Source organism: Lycium ferocissimum, chromosome 9 (assembly GCF_029784015.1).
Source record: "Lycium ferocissimum isolate CSIRO_LF1 chromosome 9, AGI_CSIRO_Lferr_CH_V1, whole genome shotgun sequence".
NCBI lineage: Eukaryota > Viridiplantae > Streptophyta > Magnoliopsida > Solanales > Solanaceae > Lycium > Lycium ferocissimum.
In genome coordinates this window covers 58,170,064-58,178,844 of record NC_081350.1, presented here as the reverse complement: position 1 = coordinate 58,178,844, position 8,781 = coordinate 58,170,064, and the positions used below count along the sequence as shown (strand labels likewise).

Here is an 8,781-nt window from a genome sequence, read left to right as displayed (position 1 = left end):
TTAGCCACGCCTTTTGTTTTTTTGGGAAAATACGGGGTTATAAGAACAAATAACAAGAACTCGGGATTTTAAAACCTGTTTAATAAATTCATTTAGAGGAATTTTTCCCGGAAAATTAAGTTTTTCCCCAATATTTTTTATCTTTGGAAAAAATAAAAAAAAATAATTTTTTTCTTTTTTTGGAAATATTTTAGTTCACATGATTTGGATCCATACAAGAAAATTCATTGAATAATCGTAGACCCTGATCATAATTTATCGAGGGGGACAAAACCCTTTGGTTTTTTTTATTTTATATATTTACAATTTTAAAATTTTACTTTAAATTAGTCCAAAAACCCAAATCAATTAAAAACCCTTTTTTGAATACACCGACCCAAGTTACTATAATACTCGTTTAGTAAACTTGTCCACCATATTCTTGGATTCGCCCCCAAACCTCTTGGGTTACTATATTTGACAACACCCCAACCATTAATAAGGAAATTTTAGCGTACACACCGGCTCTGGGGGCTTTAAAAAAACCAAAAACACAAGGACTAGACCCCTTTAAAGATGTTTAAGTCCTTGGGTTTGGATTTTGATTTTGGTCTTTATTTTACTACATACTTTCGAAGGTCAAGGGGGATTGTCAACCTTTTCCTAGTTGTTTACTCCAATTATGGGTTGTTTTTAAAATTTAAAAGTTATTGTAAAGGTTTTACAATAGGGGAGAAAGGGGGAAGGAAAGTTTTAAATTTTTCCTAATTCATTGTGAATCGGTTGTATTTATAGGAAATTTTTGGGAAAAATTTACCCGGGGGCCTTTTAATCCCCGGGAATTTTTAGAAAATTTTTTGGTTTTTTACTTTTTTTTACTCAAAAGAAGAGAACCCCCCTATACTTTTTACCAAACATTCTATCAAATGTGAGGGCCCCTTGGGATTTTGGGGCTATTTGATGATCTAATGGATGAAATCGGAAGGGTGAAACAAACCGGTAGTGTGAAGGAATACCAGGCCATATTTTTAGAGAAATCTGACAAGAGTAACTCTATCTCAAGATTGCAAGAAGCTTATCAAATTGACAAGCTAAAGCTAACAGGCAGTTCACTCCTAGATATGTGAATCAAAAATTTCAAAACAAACCTTTTTTGCAAGAAATAATGAGAAAAGGTCTCAAGATTTGTGCTATTTCTGTAACGAAAAGTATGTGCCAGGGCACAAATGCAAGAATCTGAAGCGACTGTACCTGGTGGAATTTGAGGAATCAAATCATGTCAATCCAATCCAAGGAGGAGGAGTAGGTGAATGGGTTGAACAAGAAGTGCAAGGAGTGGAGCAAAACAGATCTTTGTAGCAGATCTTAAAGTGACTGATTATCACTCAAGGAAGCCTTTGAACATCCTAGTTGATACTGGCAGCCTTCGTAATTTCAAGATCCTGATCTAGTGAAAGCTTTGGGATGCCCTACTAAGTCAACTGCACCTCAAATGGTTACTGCAGCAAATGGTAATATGATTAAGGTGTGCAATATCACAATTCTACATGGTTGCTGCAAGGAGCTGAATTTTCTGCAGGGTTCCTACTATTACCCATAGGATCTTGTTGGGTGGTTTTGGGAGTACAATGGTTATTGACTTTGGGCGACATCAAGATGAACTTCAACAAGATGACTATGGAGTTCTGGTATAAAGGGGGAAAACATTTACTCAGAAGTGCAGGTAAACAAATTACCACTGCTGGTGCTGGAAAAATGGAGAAACGCTCAGGTAATCAATCTCAGTTATGCATGATTCAAGTAATTCCTACCATGTGTACTGAGTTGCATGCTTTGGAGACCAAGGAAGAGACCACTACAGATCCTAGAATGCTGGAAATTATCCAAAGAGTTTAAAGAGTTGTTCACTGAACCAACTCAATCGGCACCATCTAGTGGCTCTTTATAGAAAAATACCCGGGCTTGACCCGAAAATGCGCTGGCAACAACAGAAAAAAAGGGAACCATGTAGTCGTTGTGTTCGCCCCCTTCTTAGTCTATATAGCACAACAATGTTTTAGCTAATTTCTCTATGTGAATCAATTTATTAACCGAAATATCGCTAAATAAAAGAAAACAACCAGTCAGCTGCATACAACATAGAATTTGATTGCCCTTTCTTTATATTTGCAAGAAACAGATGAATTAAAACCCTCCCTTTGTTTCTAATCAAATGACAGCGTCAGCCGCTTTAGGCTAAACTTTGAACAACTAAAATTAAAAGAGATTCAATTGTTGACAAATTATAGGAAAATGCCGGCAGCACAGTTTGAATCACTTTGCTACAATGTGGCCACTACAAAGAATTATATGAACCTGTAGACTGGTGAATAAATTATATACATCTTGCTCGAAAAAAGTTTGCAAGTTGGGCATCCTCAAATCACACTATAAATGTCCAAAACAGATTCTAGCAATCGGATCAAAAGTGATATATTCCTTGCAAGCACCTTAAAAACCCTTCACCAAACTGCTTGTAGAGGACTCACAATGAAAGAGATGCATTCTTAGCAAGCACCTAAGACTGCCGGGACAACACAATCAAGATTTAATGATCGTCTCAACTTAGTTCATCAACATATGATCAAATCATCCTGCCTGTAGCCACCTCCTCATTGTAGGGTCCTCCTGTTGAGCATAAGGAAAAAGAACCCATCATGGAACAAGGGTCTATAATAACCAGGAGGAATGCTTCATATTCTTGATTGGGAGAAAACTACAAGCTAAGAGAAAAAGATGAAGCACTTATATTGAAAATGTACATACACGAAGACAACTACTGAAGGTGTAAGCATATCCAGGAGACCACTTCTTAGTGCACCACATGCCCTGACATAAACCATGCACATCCCTACATCAGCACTAGCTCAATGAGACCTGATATTTATACATAACAAAGCTGAAGGGATATTTGAAGTTCAGAAGTCTCACCTTGGATTATCTGACAACCGAAGATAGCACCTAATTATGTGCTTCAGTAACCAAGATGAAGGCTGTTCAGCAAGTGCACCAACCATATTTCCCAAAACTCGGCCTACTGCAGAAAAACCTTTCTGCTGTGGCACATTTGTAATCCAAACCCACGTTATCTAGAAGTATTTTCTGCACAATGAAAGTTGCAACCTCTTTGCATGACTCTAACACACTGAGTGAGGAGTCACTGGAAATAATCAAACAGGACGTAGAATAAAAAAAGGTATCTATCATGAAGAATTTATAATTGTGCAGCATAAGTTGTCTTTTCTTTTGGTATCTGAAGAATATGATGAATATTATAATCCTATGACCAACTTAAAATTCACTTACAAGAAGAAAAAAAAGAAGGGATTTGAGGAAGCACTCAACCGTTTTTGACAGTTCACTGCCCATCTCCATCGTGCGCAGGCACAGGGGAATTATTTCTGTTGGCAGTAGAAAACTGATAACTTCAGTATCGTCTACCTGCAAAGAGATCACAGTATCTTTTTTCCACAGTAAGTCATCGAAAATGGACAGCACAAATGCTACCAGATGCATATGATGAATATTGCACTTCAACACATGAAATTTCATTAAGCGGATCTATAAAAAGTAATTGCCACGTGTTTAATATATTGCGTATTTGGACAATATCTGTAGGTACCATAAATAGCATCTTCAGATTCTCAAATTGTAATTATCATGGTTTGCTTCTCCTGCTTTCAGTGATTCCCAATACATACATTGTAATATGACATTAATGAATCTTGAAAAAATAAAGAAAGAAGAGAAGATACATGTGAAATACAGTATAAATATTACCTTCACAAGGGCACCAATGAAACCTAAGCTTGCAAGCCTCAGATATTCAAAAGGTCTTGATTTGCTTGTTGTATTTAGAAAAGGGTACAAGTGCAAAGGAATACGAGCTGCAGTTTAGAACATTTCGTCAGATTAGAAGAAAGTAAAAACACACCCAAATCAGAAGTCCTACTTTATCATCATACTAAAGTTGTTGAAACATGCATCGCAGAGTAGAATTTTTTGTCGAAGTATTTCGTGAAATCAAGAGAAAGTAGAAATCATGATCATTCACCAAAATAGCCCATTGAGTGTCACACTTCAACCAACATGCATCATCTTTCACAAACATAATCCTCCAAGTATGTAAGAGTTCAGCACTTTGTGTCTCAAAACTGACGGATTAAGGAACTTAACGATCTGCAACATCGCATACCCGCATGACTAACCTCATTAAATCCCGACGATCCTAACTTTCTCCAATCTGGGATCCCTAAATTGAGGAGAAATTACAATACCTGAGCAGCACGTGGCTGAAACTAAAAGATAAGAAATTGCAACAGAGGAGGTTCCTTTGCACCACTGCTCCACCTGAGAAGTTCCAGTTTATACAGCTGTGTATATGCTTTATTTAATCTACTTCACTGAAATCACGAGTGTTCAACTCAGCCAAGAGAAGTGCAATTGATTCTTTGTTGGTTGTTGATTTGGCAGATGTTGATACATAAATTAATCATAATAACTTAAAACCACCATCAGTAAACAAGTCTAGTCCATGTTACCAATACTTTCATGTCCATATCCAATTTTCACTTTGCAGTGAAAAAGATAAAGATAACGAAAATGAGCCTTGCTTCAAGCCTTCAAGGCTTCAATGTAGATTTTGCTTATCCCCCGAGGGCGCAGAGACAAAAGCAGATAGATGAGAACTAAGACTTTATCCAAATTTTATATTAGATGAATTTGATTTTCATTTCTAAGCAATTCAAGCAAAAACAACTAAACCCCACTAAATATCAGTTTTAAAAAACAACATTTACTAAGAAAACAGAGACCAAGATTAAGCCATTTCACCTCTAAAGCACCCTTCTGGCATTAATGGCAAACAAGTTGGTGACCTGCCAAGTATATCTCTGCAGCTTCATGTACCACCACAGAAGTGCTCTCAGATCTAACATCACCCTTGAAGCCCTGCACTACTTTTCTGACCAGCCTGTGTGTGGGAAGCTTCCAGATCAGAAGCTCAGTGTTATTTTAGTACTTACAGATCTCCCTGGGGATACCGTAGCGAAGCGGCAGGGCATCTTCACTCCTCCGGTGTAGGAAGAAGTTACCCAAGTTAAGGTCACGAGTAGCGGCTATTTTTCCCTCAATTATAAGTTTTAACACAAGAAATCTAGGATTTCTTCCCCAAATAAAAACCCATTTGTTTAAGTAAATGCTCCAATGGACATGAGGCCTCAAGCATATAAGTTTGTCTTCTTCTATGATGTATCATTCTGGATGTTGGGAGTGGCAAGAAACAAAGGTGTCTATTGCTTGATCTCCGGTAAAAAGATCAACAGAAGTACAGAACGACAATGTTTTTGATTTGATGTTTGAAATACAAAATAGAAATTTTCCCATAAAGATATCTAGACAAAACTGACATCAAATTGACTCTATGTCAGGTGTTATGACTTTTGATCTGCATAAGAATTATAGTGATGACAATTCCAAAAGCACATGTATGAAAATATTTGACACTTGAAAGTAATCAAAGATATGCAACATGTTCCAAGTGATAATAGAAATTGAAAGAAATTTGGTCTTAACAAGAAATGCAAAAGCTACAATACATAGGATTTGAACAATATGCAACAGTCAACTGGATTAATGTGAGCCCACAAGTACGCTGTTCCTTTCTCCCTCTTGATACATAAAACCCCAAATAGATGGAAGTATGCATGAGCATCTGGCAGATGGGATAAAATCTGAAGAATTAGAATGAAACACTTCAAAGATTACCTGTAAGAGCGCAGCAGTAGTACCAAATGAGTTTCATAGTAATGGGACTAGTCCTGGAATAATTCCCCCTTCTGGAAAAGGAAAACAAGATTAACTATTCTATTTTTGGTGGGAGGGGGTAAATCAGACAGAAAAAAGCAAAAAAGCAAAAGACTATCCACCTATGTTGCTCGGACTCTCCAAAAATGATGCCGCACCCGTGTCAGATCCTTCAAAAATACACTACTTTTGGAGGATCCAACAAGCACCCGTGTCCATTTTCGAAGAGTCCGAGTAACATAGCTATCCACTACAAAACATAAAAAATTTCCACACATTGTACACAAATACATGTAGATGGGTGAAGAGAGGTGAGAAAATAAATAAGAGTCACTGGGAAGACACTAAAATAATCCACTGTTAATATTGGAGGAAAGAGGAAATTAGTGATTATTCTCAACCATCGTATCAGTTGGAGCCAAAGAAGACTGGAGTTTAAAGTCAAGGTCTAATGTGATTCAGTTTGCTTGACAAAGAAGAATGCTGTGGAGTTGGGAATGCTTGAACATACATCTGCCGTCACTAACTATAAATATGATGGAATGGTGATTCCACGAAGAAACGGATTCAACAACAACAATATACCCAGTGTAATCCCACAGGCCACAGGCGGGGTCAGGGGAGGGTAGAGTATACGCAGACCTTACCCCTACCTCGTGGAGGTAGAGAGGCTGTTTCCGAAAGGACCTCGGCTCAAGTAACGCATATCAAAGCAGTTTAAACAAAACTATAGACACAACAACTAATAGAGAAATCATTACATATCATTCAAAAAAAGAGACAGTAACAACAACAAAATAATGCGATAACCGAAGAAAAGAAACAACATGTAGTAACAGAAATCGAAGGACAAGAAAAGGGTTCAGCAATCCAATATTCCCCAATTTGCTCATGGAAAACTGTAATATGCGATAACCGAAGAAAAGAAATAACATGTAGTAACAGAAATCGAAGGACAAGAAAGGGTTCAGCAATCCAATATTCCCCAATTTGCTCATGGAAAACTGTAATATTTCCATGTATGACGCAGGAAAACGTACAAAGGGAAGATTTCAATTTATTTATTTTTTCATAAGGAAAATTAAGTTTAGATATGCTCTTGTTGAGAGTCGAACTCAAGACCTCCCGCTTACTAAACGGGTGCTCTAACCAACTGAGCTACAAGAGCTATTTGCAGGAAAGGTTTTAATTTATGTAGCTGGTGCTATTATGCTAAGAAAATTCTAAAACTGTGAATCATTTATTCTTACATTGCAATTGTGTTCGGTATATTTGGTGCATGTTCCTGAACCTATATGGAATTCGGTGGGTAATGCCAGGCAACTTAAACCAAGCATTATGCAGCTGGCAGTGCCAGAAGATAAGGAAGAAACAAAAGCTGTACGGAAGACCATCACTTTATGCATTCTGTGGACTGTTTGGTTAGAGAGAAACAGTAGATACTTTGACGGAAAGGAGGAAAATGTTGCTATTTGTAATATACAGATGTATCCAATATCTAGAAATATGGTGTAAGCCTTCTTCTATTAGTGATGTTGTATTTATAAAACTCGGTACATCTTGGTATTGGAGTTTTTTCTAATAAAAAAATTACCATTTCTTACTAAAATGACTTATCAAAAAAAAAAAAAAATTACCATTTCTTACCTGTCAACCAAAAACTCCAATTATTACCTTTCCTTTCTCACTGAATCAAATCTCCTCAACAGATAGAAAATATAAGTAAGCTAACATGACAATTCATTGCTATTAAAGGGTTGCTAAGAACTTTACCTCGTGCATCTTAGGCACTTCATAGGAGGCGTCTCCGTGTCGGCAAAGCATCAAGGCGCTACAGTGTGCATCTCATCGCCTATGCACCCTATATCATCGGAAGAGGCACTAAATAATAAATATAGCTGGCAATACAATATATTAATTTTTAATGGAACTTTATGATCGGATTTGTCATTGTTTAGGAGTAGGAAATTAGAAATATGGTATAAGAAAAATAGACATGGCTTTTTACCTTGATTTACATGAATTTTCTTTCACAATGTAGATTTTTCAATCCTTGTTCACATAATTTGTTGAAGAAATGGATCTTAGGCCTAACTCAACCCCAAAAGCTAGCTCATGAGGGGAGAATTGCCCAAGACTATATAAGGAGACCACAAAAATTAGGATAGGTCCATGTTAAAGAAATGGATCTTGAGCTTAACTCAACTCTAATAGCTAGCTCATGAGGAAGAATTACCCAAGACCATATAAGGAGACAACCCATCCATTCTTTATCCGATGTGGGACTCTACAACATAATGATTGTAGCTGTTTTTTTTTTTTTTTTAAATTGGTAACATGAATTATTGTAGGTGTTTATAGTCATTTGTTTTTAGAGTACATATATAAAAAAAATTTAATCTTTTCCTTATTTGTGCCTTTCAATACTAAAACTCATCATCTAATTGCTCTTTTCTCTTAAAGCCACGACAGACCTTGGCAATTTCCTATGCCCTTGACAAGAATGCAACTATTCTAATTGTTGCATGCTATAACTTCTATGTTGCTTATGTATCACTTAAGAATGACTACAATTAAGTAATTGCTAAATAATCATCCGTAGACTAAATTGATTATAACTTCAAACAGTTTCTCTTTTGCCTTTAACCTTATTTATCAGACAGTACCAAGTAAAAGTGACTTCCACTTTATAGATAGTTGTTCTCAATTCAGTATTCTCTAAACCTAGTATACTAGAAAATAAAATTCACATCTATAAGGAAAAATAATAATCAAATCATACCTTACAGACACGATCTCAAGAAGGTGTTTCCTATACATGTTTTTATATCTTTTTTTCCATATGTGGGGATTGGAAGCTACGAATGATTGAAAAAGGAAGCTACAAAGAAGGTTTTTCCTATATATGTTTTTATATCTTTTTTTTCCATTTTTTGGGGATTGGAAGCTACGAATGAT

At 36.4% G+C, this 8,781-nt stretch overlaps 1 non-coding gene and 1 pseudogene across 1 annotated transcript; both read right to left on the bottom strand.

Annotated features, from left to right (window-relative positions):
- Positions 1-2,607: 2,607 nt before the first annotated feature.
- On the bottom strand, positions 2,608-5,915 carry LOC132032101 (uncharacterized; annotated as a pseudogene).
- A 1,002-nt stretch (positions 5,916-6,917) lies between these two features.
- TRNAT-AGU (transfer RNA threonine (anticodon AGU)) lies at positions 6,918-6,991 on the bottom strand. Its single transcript has one exon. It is a non-coding gene; the product is annotated as a tRNA-Thr (tRNA).
- Positions 6,992-8,781: the final 1,790 nt, after the last annotated feature.